Raw genomic sequence first — 15,426 nt, 5'->3', positions numbered from 1 at the left:
GCTACTTCTGTGGACAGAAAGACGGTGATACTCTAAGGCAAGAGAAGTGTTCGTTTTGCTCATAAGGCTAGCATAATCTGCACTACCCAAGATCCTACCTCTTGATCCTCCTGGAAAGCAATGGTGGTCTGGAGGAATGGTTTAAATGAGTCTACTTGGGATATACCATCTTTTGCCCCAAGGGCAAGAAAGGCAGGCTCCAACCCTTAGATTTTGATCCAGCAAAGGCCTGAAGCGTGTGTGTGATCCCAACATGTAAGCAGTCCCACTGAAAATCATAGGACTGTACAAATATTTCAGACGTTTGATAAAATGTTGTCCGAAATCAGATGTTTAATATCCGGTATCTACAAACCAAAGCCCATATTCACTATTATTTCCTTTCCATCATGATCTTAGATCTCCCTTTGCACGTTCTACCTGTATTTTCTTTTACCTTGGAAAACACCACGCGCTATGGAGGCTGTCTGATTTATGCTTTAGATTTTTTGACCGTTGTAAAGCAGCACATCAAGTTTTAATATGTCATCAATCATCACTGTAAATCTCATCCTTCTAGATATTACGATTTAAACACAAACTGCAGTCTTTGATGTTTTAATACTATAATCCCCTTTCCAGCTGAAGGAAAGGTTTTCAAGGTATCCATTTTCTTCAGTTTTTCAGTGTTTAAACACAAAAGCTGGGCTTCACTAACTGCAGTTAGAGGAAGTGCACCTACTGTGGCACTTCTCATAGGTAGGGATTTTAAGTGCAGGTTTGGAATGTAGTGACACTGATGTTAAGTCACTGATGTGATGTGAGTTATCCTGCAAAAATAGTTAACTATTGCCTCATAAACACAGGAGCCTGAGCTTGTCTTAGTGAGTTACCTGTTGTCAGCTAAACCAGGCTAACTACACATGGCATTTTGCAAAAGCAGAATAAATCATTAGTTTAAACCAGCAGGAAAGCTTCTTCCATCAGTCATTCGTATTAAAAGACACTTGACTTCAGGTTAATTTTCTTGCTACTGAGGGTCAGTATTCTCATATTCCTTTAGAAAATAGTGCCTGAATACCGAATTTGTAGGTTATTTGGACAACGCACAGCATGATATTATGAATGGTAGCCATAATGGTGGTTCGTTCCTGCATGAGTATTTTAGTACCTCTTTTTCTGTAAGATCTGATGTTAAAAAGTTGAAGAGATTTTGAAGCAGAACGTGACAAATGTCTGGACTTTGTGTGCCATATGCAAAATAAAACAACAAGCTTTTCAGCCGCTTCTATAATTAAAGTAAACAAGGCTAAAATAAACCCAGAGTGGAAAACAAATTGAGCTGAGGATATGATTACACCTAATTTTCATGGGCTTGATGTCATTCTGCATTCACAGTATAATTCCCCTTTAGTACAATTGTAAACATTTTCTATTCATCTGGTCATTGATTCCTCTTATCCTAAGGACCAACTTTATACATAAGCACAAAGAAAAAGAATATGAATGCCCAGCCCTCTCTAGGATAAACGTCATACATGTAGGGAAAAGCTGCATTTGAGTGCTTTTATATCCCCTGCTGTTAAATTCTTGGCACACGCTCCGAATTTAAGCAAAAAAAGATAGACCTAGTCTTGTGAGTCATTTCTTGATTGATCTAATTTACCTTGAAGGTTAATGTATTCTAAACTAATTCAGAGATTAATAACCACTTAAAGATATATGAAAGACATTTAACTGTATACAAGACGAGTGTTGTAACCTAGTTTATTATCTCTTTAATGACTTTGGGAGTTTGAAGAGATATGAGTGATTTGATTGTTTGATACAGAACAGCAGGTGCAAAGCAAAAAAGGTGTTTTCAGTGCTTGCTAGTTAATTCTGAAAACAAGGAAGTAATTGTATTTGTACTACATATTTCAAATGAATTATCACCTTGAAAATAAATGTTGTAAGTTCTTTCTTATGGCATTTTAAGTAGTGTCTTCATTAAAATTCTTTCAGTGATTAAGTGGTTGGACCAAAACAATGCTGGATCTACATTCTCAGCCTTCTTTTGACTTCTAGGACAACAGAATTGATGACGCTAGACTTCTTCCTTTCTTTTTTTTTTACCCCCCTGAAGACAACAGAATATCAGTGCAGAGGTTTGCCTTTGCCTGTAAGGGACATTGTCAAGCTTAGGTGTTGCCGTTTTTAAACAAACCAACACGAGTCTGGTGTATGCCTAGTAGTTTTGGATACGTCCTCTCTTTCTGCTGAAAAAAAAAAAAAGTCCAGTAATTTTCTGGAGAATGTGTGTTTGACCTGATAGAGCTAGCAGACAGAAATATGAGGCAGTATTGCTTGTGCCCAGATGCTATTACTGGGCTGCCATCAGCTCAAAAGTCACAGACATTTTCTTGTGTTAGAAAATGGAGATGCTAGTTGTTACCTGGAGGTATTTTGCTTTGACCTGCAAGTTAGGTTCTCTGAGAAAAAAAAATCCAAAACACCTGTAAAATTTCTTCAGGACCCTCGAGGCTTTAGCATGCCTTGGGCAGGAGAGGATTGTTTCCCAAGAACGCAACCAGACAGGGAATCAGATGCAAGCCGGGAAAGCACCCACAGCGAGTTAAAATGAATAGCTGTGACAGTATCAGGAGATTGTTCTGTGGTGGAAAGCCTGGCAGATGGTGCAAGCTGATCCTTGTACTGATGGGCCAGGCAGTGGTTTTGAACGCAACTGAACAAGATATGAAGTTCTATAATACACTGTATCACATTCCTTTGCTGATAACTGCGCCACAGAAACAAGTACGCACACAGAAAATCATGAGACTGATGGTGAGCTTCATTTGAGATGTATGGACTCGTAATAAACTTGGAGGAAAAGGATGTTATGAGTGTCATTTTGTGTAACTGTCTGTTCTTAGTCATCATAATTCACAACATATGTTACTTGTGAAATTTTTTTGTTTTGGAATTACTTTATTGGAGGGTGTTCTCTTGGACAAAGAACTGTCAAATAATGTTAGCACAGCCCATCCATCTTTCGTATTTTTAAAGGAGAAATAAAGCTTGGAAGCAATATGGTATCAGTCTCTAGATTAAATTAAAGGTCTGCAAAGTGGATACTTGATCTAATTTTATATACAAGAAAGTACAGACTTGCTGCTGATAATACATACAGCTCAGGAAAGGTTTCATCTGCTTACCACAGTGTATTCAAGGTAGGAAGTTTTCTCCAAAATAATTTTAGTGCATAGCAGACTTCCAGGCAGCTGAAACCATGAACATTACAGCACGCTTCATGGGGCTGATCTTATATCTGGAACAGAAGGCAACTGCTTTAGAAGATTGCCAATTCAGATTTTATTTGGTGAACTGAAAGAAGGAATATCATCTGCCAGGGCAGCCAGATGAAAATCTTAAAAGTAATACTGAAGCACAACCTCAGGTAACATGAAATTGCTGTTGACAGCTGGGAAGTATTGACAGCAAAGATAGCACGCTGCTGTTCACCAGTTTTATTGCAATGATTTGGTCTGACCAGCAATATGTAGCTGATACCAAAGCAAGTGGCACTGAAAACTGACAGGTTCACAAGGCTGAGATTCCCAGATTTTCCGACTTACACCCTATCCTGGAAAGGAAGAAATGCCATCCATATACTGGGCTTTTCAGCATTGAATTACCCAAGGTGCAATACAGCAGTATATTGTCTGTGATTCTAAAGTACACACTGCTGTAAAGGCATTGAGGTTTGCCGTGTCTCAAGATGCAACAAAACTCTATATGATGCTTATCACAAATCCCTTCAGATGTCACAATTCACCTCTGAAGACTGAAAGGAAACTTACGTCTCAAGGACACCTCATTTTTTTAGTCTTGCAGTGATCAGCATTACTCTGCGCTTCAAGCTTCTCTTTGCTTTTGTGTTGGTATCTTGAATGGTAATAACAGCATCTGTAATGATCAGATAAGTATCAAAAGATTGGTAGTTTCTGCTTCCAGTTTATGAACAGAGTTTTTTGTTGTTGTTGTTGAAAACATCTTAATTTATCAGTTTTATTTTTCCCTAGAATATCAATTTAGTCTTGATGGCAGTTAAACTAGATGAAGTTAAATCACTTTTTGAAGTGAAGACTGTGGAATTCAGCTGGATACAGAAGCAAACCTCTTCCCACTGTCAGAAATATGATGAGATTGTACCTTTCATTCTGGCTTTGGTCATCCTCCAGATCTGTTTCATACTTTTGGGTTCCTTATAAAAAGCACTCAAAGTTTTTATGAATAAATCACTTTTCAGTGAGGAAAGGGCGGCTTTTTTTCTGAAAGTGAGATCTATTTTATCCCTGTTCTAATGATGTGATAGTAGCTGGCACCATAATTGTGACATCAAAGTTTCACTTCTTCGGCATTACAGACCAAAAAAAAAGAGACTTTCAGTGTATCAAGAAATTTCAGTGCCAGATGTGTTGTAGTAAGATGTAAGACTTTCTTTAATGTCTATAGACTTTGGCTCAAATTCTCTTGAGTTTTCTCAGAAAAGTTAGGCTGCATGAGATCTATGCACTAATCTACATATTGTACTTCTGATATTTCGGCGTTAACACCAAATAAACTTGACCATCTTAGCTTCCAGTTTAAGTTCATTATTTGACAGACTTTGTAACATTTGTTTCCTTGGTGACCAGAGTCATTTAACAACTTCATTGAAAGTCTTGTAGTGTCAGATTCAGAGAGCCGGTGGCTAGGATTGATTTTCTGTTTGAGGCCAAGTTTTTTTAATTATAATGTTAAAAATCTCTCTCCCTTCAAGTACAGGGCACTTATATATATATATATATTTCTTTTTTTTGAGCAGAATTTTCAAAAAAACAAAGCCTGCTACACAGAGTCCTATGTCTGTTGCTTGAGTTTAGCTGTAGGCATTAGGTCCCTTAGGCACTTCAGAATGCTAGATAAACAGAAAAATTTTAAACTTTTAGTTACAATAAGATCACAATATTTAGCAACATGAGGGTGCTATTTACAGGGATCTCATAAATCACCAGTTGTGCTGATAGATCGGAAAACAACATACCTAATATTTTCTGTAAAATAGAAAATTACTTCTTTTCTTTGTCTTTCCTATCTGATTTGCGTTGGTATCTTATGTCCACGGCATTTTTTTTTGCCTAGCTTACCAGAGTGATTCTGTAATTCTTATGATTAAATGTGCAATTAAGGCTTAAGCACTATTAGCACGAGGGATTTTGAAATTAGGATGGGACTATAACATTGACATCAAATTTAAATGCCAGCACTACCGAAATAGAAAGTGTGACTTTCATCTTTCAGTTAAGAGCTATGTAACTCTGCCATGCAAATTGCTAACGGGTATAAAGCATGATGAGGCATCAGGACTCAATGTACCCAGCAGCAGTACTTAGCAGACCTATAATGGATTTACCCACAGTAATTTTTGGAATTATGTGTGTGCTGACAGCATACAAATGACACAGTGCAAATTATATTATTTTAACTTGTTTATCAACTTGTCATCATAGCCTTTTCCTTTTTTTTTTTTTTTTCCTACAGTGCTGCATTGTAAATCTGACTCATGCAGAGAAAGTCACAAAGATGCACTGGCCTGTCTAGATTTTGAGCAATATTATTATGAGAAATACATTAATTTGTCTGTATGGAAAGGATTTAAAGGCTGTTGCATTCATTTGTTACCAGAGATTGAGCACTTAGTCACACAGACTCTGTTCAGCAAGAAAATTATCTCTTCTTCTCAAGTCCATTAACAGTGCTTTTACAGAGTCTTGAGAAATATAAATATTGGAGGATATTAATGAACATGACTTCTATACCTGATGTATTAGCGCCCCAAAATGTGATTAAGTGCTATGTTAATTAACATTTTTTGCTATGATACTTGTAAAAGTGTAGTCATTTTTTAAAGCTGACTGAACCTCCTAGAAAAGGACAGTGGTCTGGTCTGGGTGAGCTGTCGTCCTATCGATTATTTGATTATTTGTAACAGCAACATATAGTACACCCCAGATATGTTGCACTATATAAAACAAGATGCTGAAGGTAATATATTGTTATTGCAGCAGTAACTCCATGAACTCCTCCTCTTACTACTTTTCTACCACAAGCAAAACTTTATTACAACAATGACAAAGAAAAACCTCTATCTTCCTTTAAAAGATGTGAACTTGAAGTGTAGAAAAATTAAAGGTCAACAAAAAAAGAGTATAAAAATACCTTTCATTAAGCAGCCTTGCTTTTCCTGAGCTCAGGAGAGTGGAAGTGGAGCTTTTTAGAAATTCTGGCCCTCAGTGGCTTAGCCAAGGATGCTCAGAGGAAACATGGCAAAGTACAGACCTCAGGTCTCTTGAATGCAGTCTTCAGGGCCATCCTTCTCTCTGGAAGTTACCTTAAGTCTGACTCCTGGTGCTGATAGACTTCTAGAGACCAGAGGAAACCAAATAGCTCTGAAATAACATTTTCATTATGAGATCTTTCGCTATTAATTCTTGACTCAAAGTTTTTGATGAGTCTAGTGGGAGCTGAGCGAATAGGAGTGGGAGCAGGGTTTGCAAGGTCAGGTGGCAAGATGCACATCTTTAGCAGATTACTCAGCTGGCCCAAGGAGACCTCAGATTTGAGAGAAAATCCTGACACGTGACATAATACAGTGTGCAACTAGTTATTATGCAGAAAATCATGCACGTTTTTCAGTAAGTTTTTCTGCTTAACCTCTCTTCTTGTTTGTCAGAGTTCTGTTAATGAGGTAATCTCCATGGAGATAAACAGGTAGTTTATCCTATATTGCAACAGGACAAAAGGGGCAAGATTGGTACATTCTGAAAAGTATCTTTCAGAATAGCAGTTCACTCCCTTGTTTATTTGCCTGGTGGCTGAGTTTACTATTCAAAAGTGAAACAGTGATTCCTCTTGTTTTAGTTTATTCATTTATTTATTTTGGAGGGTCTTCTTTCCTTGACAGAACCACTGTAATAGCAGTTGTAAATAAAATAAAATAATCATCCCAGCACTGGAACATACTTCACAACCACAAAGACATTAAATTCACTATACCTCACTACATTTGCATTCTGCAGTTATTAATGAGTTAACGATCTGTACAGTTTTAATGAATAGAACATAAATGAAGAGACAGGAAAGGATATTAGAGTGAAGTCCATGAGTGAAAGCTTTAATTACACTCCCATCTTCAGGTCATTAGCTGCATAACTACCTGTGGACAATATAATAATTACTCTCTCATGATGCTCATGAATTTGCTTTTTGTTTGGATTAGTAAAATGTTAATATAATTTCTATGAACAATTAAACTCATTGATGTGAGGTGTAAAAAAAGTGCAGTCAACATACATGACTATGGCATGTCTTCCTCCACCCCTTATGCTGTTACAAACTGGTTTTAATTAATACTTTTCCACAATGACTTCCCATTAATTTTACTGCGATTTGGAAACCACACCTGTGCAGGGCCTTGCAAACAAAAACAGCAAGCATTTCATTTTTTCCACAAAAAAAGTGTCCTGAAAACTGAAGTTTCATCACTCACTTAGCCAGCATTACAGGTAGAGAGTATTTGACTCCTTTGATCTCACGTTGGATCTGTTAATTTGTAGATTAGAAAGGAGAGGAAAAAGGTGTGCAGCTTATCAAAGCAGGATAACCACGCTGTTGGCGGATGACCTGGTTGTGTTGAGTAACTTGTAGGGGAGCGTAAAGCACAATGTGATTAAACTATTAGTTATATTGAACATTTAAAAGTGTCATTTCTAACTCAGGAACTGGCCTTGTCAGACAGCTTAGTCTGAATTTAGAAGGCTTGCTGAAACCATTTCTGAAGCTCACTGTATTGAATCCATTTTACAATACACCTGTTTCTGTACCAGGGCAATTGTAACACAGTTGAAGCAAATACCTTCTCATCTGTCTCCATTTTTTTTTTCCTTTTCCCATTTAAAAAACCCTTTTCTGTTTAAACTCTTATTCCGCCTTTGTACCTAAGAATTTTGTAATGGAGCTACAAGTTAATCATGCTGAGTACATCAATTCTGACTACAGTTAATAAGGCATTTGTGTAACACCAGTGATTCAAACAACTCCCATCGGGAGTTCTACCACGCTTACTACAATTTACACATATAAAAAAGTATTCGAGAAGGAAAATGCGGTTATTAACAGGAAGTTAATTAGGATGAAATTAAGCATATTAGACTTTATTCAAAGACATTGTAAATTTTAGTGGTTAGGTTTTGACCCACTACAGAGAATATTTATCCTGAAATTACAGGGTTCAACTCCCAGCTTTGACTGCACTTTTAAAGTTTGACAGTTCATATGTTAGGCAGAGGAAGGAAGGAGGAGACAGGAATTGTTTAGTAGGTTACTGAACTGATGATACATTTGCTATGTGGGTACTGGAAGCTCATATGAAAGTTTAATATTAACCTTCTCCCATAAAAAAAAATATCAATTCATAAGTTATCTTGACATAAAAAGCCCACTGTAAGCAAATACCACTTTTAGTCTTCTGAGACTTTGTTCTGCCTAATATTTTTATGGTTATGAAAAGCTAGCAGTTCAGACAGCTGTTTTCCAAAGAGCGTGGTTTAAGTCTGGAAATATTTTGGTCTCTATCATTTACCTGAGAGGTTCTGGCTGCTACAGAATTCATAATGGTTCAGTTCTGTGCTGACTTTCTAATGTAGCAGATGCTTAAGAACACTGCTAAAACTTTGAATAGAAAAATATACACTCTCAGGAAAATCCCTGGGCACAGTTAGTTTCAAATTCTATGACAATTAAGTTTTGAATCTGGGTTTTGTAAATCAGAACAGAAACAAGTTGCAGACAATTACAGAAGCATCATTTTTTTAAAATTTATTAAGAAAAACAACAACATTATATGAAAAATAAATTAAAAGGAATATCCTCCTGTGTTTATCTATTTGATATCTCTTGGAGGTAAAGCCATTTGCAGTGTACAGACATACTTGACGTAGCTGACTACAGAATAAAATAAAGACATAGCTGTAGCATATAGAAATATAGCTGTCTTATGAATCCGCCTAACGTAAGTAACAATAACAGCAGAATGACATGAGATTAGGAGGCTCCTGAGAGAGCCCTTTCTCATTCAAAGCGTTGTGAATCAATAGTGTAAAAACTCAGATCAAGAGAAGCTTAAAAATAAGGAAAACAACCCACGGAGATGAGAACAGCCACACACTTGGAAAAACATAAATAATTAGTTAATTAATGAGCTCTTGAAAAGGAGACATATTGGTCTGGCAACTAAAATATCACGGAACATAATCTATACACTTTCTATTGCTTTTATTGCTATAATTAATTCAGTACACATGCACAGTTCACTAGTGCTAGACAGGTGGTTTTTGCAGCCAGCTCCCACACAGTTACCATCATATACTGTGGAAGCCGAAAAGCTTGTGGAAGCAAGCTTTTGTTATAACCAGCCTAATTAATAAATAAAAACAAGAAACAGTTTATCCAGCTCAAGTTTTAATTAAAGGAGTTGTTAATTCTCAGACTCCCTCTGTTCAGGGCCTGTTCAGTTGCACTACGTTTCTGCTGAGGCCTATTCCAGGCTCAGAGAACTGGAAAATAAACAGGATGGCAGTTACCACCCCCAAAATACAACACAATTGTCTCCACGTGGCAAGTAAATGGAAAAACTGCTCCTACCAACCTTCAAATCCCTCTCATGTCCAGTTGTCAGGATGCTTCTCTTGAAAAGATTGTCCTCTCCATACTCTGCAGTGAGGATAACTCAAGGACATTTCTTTTCACTCCTCTTGACTCCTTTAGTAGCCCTGACACGCCCATGAAGTAAATTTGCACTTTCTGATCAGATCTGTATAATAGCAATAGCCTGTTAGTACTTTTAAGTTACACGTTGGGCTTATTCTTTGTGATCATATACTTAACACAGACTGTAGCTAGGCCTCTTGTGTATCCCTAACATGGTTCCGGTGATTTGTTTAAATTGGTTATATAGGTAAGTAATCCATCTGGGAGGTGAAAAGTGACAGATGTTTTGAGTTGGGCTATTTCTCACCTAGTTAAGCATTAAAAAAATATTAATGACCAGTTCCATACAAAGCAATAGTATGATGTGCCTCAAAGTATTCTATGTAATGTTCATAAGTTCAATTTTCAGATCCAATTCTGCAGACCAGTAGACCAATAACTGTTTTAGGGCATTTTAAAATGCTGATGATGGCCCAAATAAATGGCTTTCATTAATGCTAGAGAACATTTTTAGACTGTAAATGAAGACAAAAATTGTATTAAAAAAATCACTGTATCACTCAGGGTGTACGACAGCCAGGATTTCAGAGTTAGCCATTCAAATACAGGTTCCTTTGCCCAGCCAAAATGTGTATTGGGTGATAGCACAAGATGCTTTCCTACTTGCCTGTACATTTAATCTGCAAACAAAATCAGACACACTGGAGTTTGTTGTTGTTGTTTTTCTCTAAATTCAGACCCAAGGGAGGATGCAAATGTTTCTGGAATGAAAATATAAGTAATATTTATGGACACAAAGGGAAGTAGGTAATAGGACATGGTAAGAAGCCTTTGGAAAGGCAATGGTTCTGGTGGCAGAAAGAATATACAGGCTTTCCACTGCAGCGTGCTGCAGAGAGCCGAGCACTGCTGCTACATGACAACAAAGCGTTTCCTCTGCTTTGTACCTGCCAGCTCAATGGATCAGGCTGGGACCAGAATCATAAGCATGGCCTCAAAGACATCTGCCCTCCTGGCATTTACTGTTCGTAGAAACCAACCAACCCCTCCCATATTGCCCAACCCCATGCAGAACAGTCCAAGCATCCCTGCATCATACCCTACCTTCCAGAAAGCTGTTGTGTTTTGTTTTTCATCACACTACCTCATTTATCTGAAGCAAAGCTTATTTTAATTAATTGAGTTTCTTAATGCACTAAGATCTGTATAATGTATTAGTTATATTAAACAAATCAGAAGTGTTTACATACAAAAAAAATAAAAAATTGAAGTCAAAGTGTTATAGAACAGTAATTTATCACAGGTTTTGGTTCAGTGATTCAGAATATGAAGTGTAAGAAATATTGAAGGGTTTTTATACAAGTAAACAGGCTTGAGGGGCATAAAATTAAAGAAATTGGACTTGTGGAGTAGAATCAGTTTGTGGAAGCTGATTTAATTTCATTACAATCAAAAGGCAATACCTAGGTTTATCAGGAAGCAAGCTTTTTTTTTTTTTATGGACAAGCAGCATCTGTAAAACATTTCTGGTCTGGTGATAAAATTGAATGGCAACAATTTTGGGGAAAAGTATGACCCAGAATAAAAACAAAAATAGTCATGTACCCACAAATATGGTCATACATAAATGCATAATTTAGGATGATCATTTTTGTCTTCTTTTTAAAAATACATAAACAAAAGATCCCATAGGTTATCTGAAATTGTTGCTGGAAATTACCCAGCCAGTAAATTCCCAGTCGGTTCAGTTGTACTGCATAATGAGCAGATCAATATTGCTTGGTCTTTAAAATTTCTACTAAATGTCACATCAAACATTTATGTTTTGATGAGCACTAATTGTTAGATTTTACAGCTTAGGCCTATGTTTTTAATTCCTTTGTGCCAGAGGGTGCAGTTAGTGTGGATTTTATGCCCCTGACTGAACCAGCAGATGCCAGACTGGCACCAGATCCCTTTGATAATCTCATTGATAATCCAGTACTCCACTCCCCTGCTTGAGGGAATGGAGCACAGCATACTCAGAGTTACTCTGACATCTTCTTACATTTGGGGAAGGAAGACTCTTCTGGGCATTCAGAGTTCATTCTGGCTGAAAAAAATACTTGTATCAAGAGAACAATGCTGAAACTAGAGGTTAGTTTTTTTTCCTTAATCTGAAAAGCATCTTTCTTGTACTTTTGTTTCCCCATACCTTGACAATATGGTTTCTTTTTCAGAGGCCTGCAATGATTTGGTTTTGTTTTGTAATAACTTGAGTCTGCATGCAGTTTCAGTGTGTAAGTCCTTTTTAGTGTGCAAATTCTTCTACACGCAAGTACAAATACTCCCACGTGTGACTATTTTGTAAGTGTGGTAATATTCTCCCACATTTTTTTTTCATAGCAACCTTGGTCTTACTAAATTTGGTAGAAGTTCTTTCATGAGTTATGATAAATGATTTGAAGGAAGCAAAGAGACAAGTAACTTATGCACTAAGTATAAATAGTAAATATGAGCAGCCTTAGGTAATATTAGGCATTTTCGCCTCAATATTCTGGTATAGAGAACAGTTCAAACAAGGACCAGGAACACACAAGATGACAGGACCTTGGTAAGGACATTGAGGATAAAGGAGATTGTTACAAAAAAATCATCATGGGATCTTTAATATCCTCAGACAGGAAAAACATCTGCTTGCTTCTCATCCCTAAAGATGTTAATTATAATATCATCTTCATAAGCATATTTGGAGTTTTATAGATTCCAGGTCAAAAGCACATTTAGGGAAAAATATACGGAATCCAAGGGGAAACCATGTTTTAGAGTACAGGTCTGTTTCATAGATTAATTTATTGTTGGTGGTGGTTTTTTAAATAAAATGCTACATATGTAAAAATTGTCATGACTCAACCCTGCCAGCGCTTACCTAACACTGAGAGCTAATTACGTTTGTACTGTTATCACTGCTTCACCCTTCCTTATTCTTTCATACAAGGAACTCAAAGCACTTTGTAAGCATTCCATAATTGTTTATTGCATCATCTGATGCTAGAAATTATTTTTCCATTTGATTTCTTTGATCTTTTGTTTACAAATTACAGATAAACAAACAACAACAACAAAAATAGTTACTTCTCTCAAGGTCACTCAAAACAGTGGAGAAGAGCTCAAAAGTTACAGCTCCCAAAACATGTACGCCAGTAGACCATATTCTCTCCACTGGATAATATTGGAGAGGTTGCTTGGCAAGAGTAATATATATGATTAGCATTTATTTTAGCTATTTTAAAGAGGCTAGTTTAAGAAAAATACACTAAGGGTGAAATTTTTGGAGTGGTTCCAAACCTGCCTGATCCATTTTTCTCTACACTTTTCATGTGTAATTGCACTTGCATGCAAATAGCATTTGAGTGAATGCAGAGATCAAATAAGCTGACAGCTCACATACAAATCCCATTTGCCTCTAATAGAGCTATGGGGCTACGTATTTGCATGCACAAATATATAACTAGTTTTTAAATATGTACTGAAGTTAAACTGAAATCGAATTGTATCAATCACATTCTTAAAAGTTAGTCATCTCCTTAGGTCTCTTTTTATAAAGGGAAATGGTATATTTTAAAATTATCCCTACTATGCTTTTTTGTCATGAGTAATCAGGAACTGAGACAATTTCAAATACTTCATCCAAGGAAAATAAACATGCAGGGAGCCAGGTCCTAAAACTAACCTTTCATCTCCACAGCTCTGTTGGTTACCCGAAGCAAAGGTCAGGTCTGAGGTTACTGGCAGGAATTATGATGACAGAAACCAGAGCAGCAGCCAAAATATTCAATATATAACCTTCATTTTAATAAAACACAACACCAGCCACTGCGTGGAGAGACAGCCTATGCAAAGTGATTCAATTGTAGCATCATCTTCCCATCAATGGGGAAGAGTCTCTGATAACTAGGCTAACTGCTGATTGACTAGAGGTCTAGTCTTTTCATAAAATAAAGCCTTCCTTTAATGATTGCCCCATTAGTTGGTGCCATAATTTGTAGAGTTGGAAGAAGTGGTTAAGTCAGAATGACCATTACATTTTCCTAAGCTCTTTTTAGTTTGCTATGGCTTTGAGAAAGAAGTGATGCTCCAGACAATGTAGTTTAGATTTAGATACTTCTCTATTACTAACTTTTACCACAACATCTCCCCTGACTTTTATCATCCAAGTTATGTCCATGAAAGTTATCTTCTCAGCAAGTTATCTTTTTCCTTTAGTTACTTCAGCCTGAAATTATGTTTCAGTTGCCATTGTGCTGGGCATTGGAGACCACATATGCATTTAAGTGAAACATTTAAAAATCAGAATCAGGTAAAATTATCCAGGTCATATTCTGAAACGTAAGGAGATAGGAATTCTCCAAATTATATCTACCTTTTAATTTGACTTCAAGAATGACACAAATAGGAAGCACTGAGATTTGATAATTCAGATTAATTGAGGTTAATGTTTAATATAAATTAAATATGAAGTACAGGTGATGCTAAGCAGAAAAATGGGGAGACTAAAGTTAAAAGAACATATAAGTCAAATTCTTTTTGTAGGCTGTCTTGTGGATTTGTATACTCTAATTCTGCCTCTGTTTTTCTCTTTTTGGACATTTAAAAAAACTCTCTTCTGCAATCCAAAGACAGAGGAAACAAGCACAAGTCAATCCTTAGTGAAAAATGTAGCCCACTAGAAAAAAGAATGAAAAGGCTGTTTAAAAACAAGCAAGCTGAAGTATATTCTTTTCAGATACACTGACTTTCCCTTTTCCATTTAAGGACAAAACAGCATGCCTACTGTCTGAATTTTAAAGAGATGCAGCTGCATCCACAGATGTATAACTTCCTACTACCAGAGTTGAGTGAACAAGAAGGAAAGCAGATCCCTAAGCCTCAACTCTTTCTACAGTCTATTCTACCCAAATTACTGCTTTTTGGCCACAAGCTGTAATAACAACAACCCTTATTATTATCATCTTTATAATGGAACTTCCTAGTTACCAAGAATAAATTAAGAATAACTCTCAAGAACTTCAAGAGAGAAGAACTTCATAGTTCTTCAAGAACTTTGTTGCCACTGTTTCTGACCTGTTTGTTGAAGTTGTAGCAGACCTCATAGCTGTTTAGGAAGTTTGGATAGAAGAGAGGTATTTTATTTTACTTTTAGTATTTGTTAATTGAGTCTGAAACATTATGTTAGTGAATCTAATCTGTTTAACACATGCAGTACAGATCACATTTTCTAAAAGCATCTCTAAGTGAGAAAATTTAGTGCGTTTAGATTTTTGCATAGTGGAAGGCATGCATAGTTGCTTTAAGGAGAATACAAATACAGAGTTTTAAATTAGCTTATTAAGTATAATAATCATTTAATTAATATCACAGTTATATGCACAGTTATATCCTACCTACACTTCTAACAGTCAAATCCATTCAACATCTCCAAACAACACAGACAGGCTATTTTAAAGATGTATTTGTACTTAGTCAACTCAAGGTAAGTGAGCTCAGCTGAGCTTTTAACCCACCCACCTCTTTCATTACAGTCTCTATAAATTGTAGTGGGATAAGCTACTATAGTTTTTATTCAATGCTCCAATTTTTATTTTCAGAAGATGTATATTTCAAGATCCTGATGTA

General features: G+C 36.4%; 1 long non-coding RNA gene across 1 annotated transcript; it reads right to left on the bottom strand.

The window, feature by feature from the left end:
- Positions 1–3,156: 3,156 nt before the first annotated feature.
- LOC106041808 (uncharacterized) lies at positions 3,157–9,798 on the bottom strand. The gene is made up of 4 exons (XR_001210720.3): positions 9,710–9,798; positions 6,223–6,425; positions 3,822–3,927; positions 3,157–3,289 (listed from the first exon to the last, which is right to left on the bottom strand). It is a non-coding gene; the product is annotated as an uncharacterized lncRNA (long non-coding RNA).
- Between the last annotated feature and the right edge of the window lie 5,628 nt (positions 9,799–15,426).

This window comes from Anser cygnoides, chromosome 16 (genome assembly GCF_040182565.1).
Source record: "Anser cygnoides isolate HZ-2024a breed goose chromosome 16, Taihu_goose_T2T_genome, whole genome shotgun sequence".
In the NCBI taxonomy this organism is placed as follows: domain Eukaryota; kingdom Metazoa; phylum Chordata; class Aves; order Anseriformes; family Anatidae; genus Anser; species Anser cygnoides.
The sequence above is the reverse complement of the archived record's forward strand: the minus strand, read 5'-3'. Positions and strand labels throughout refer to the sequence as shown.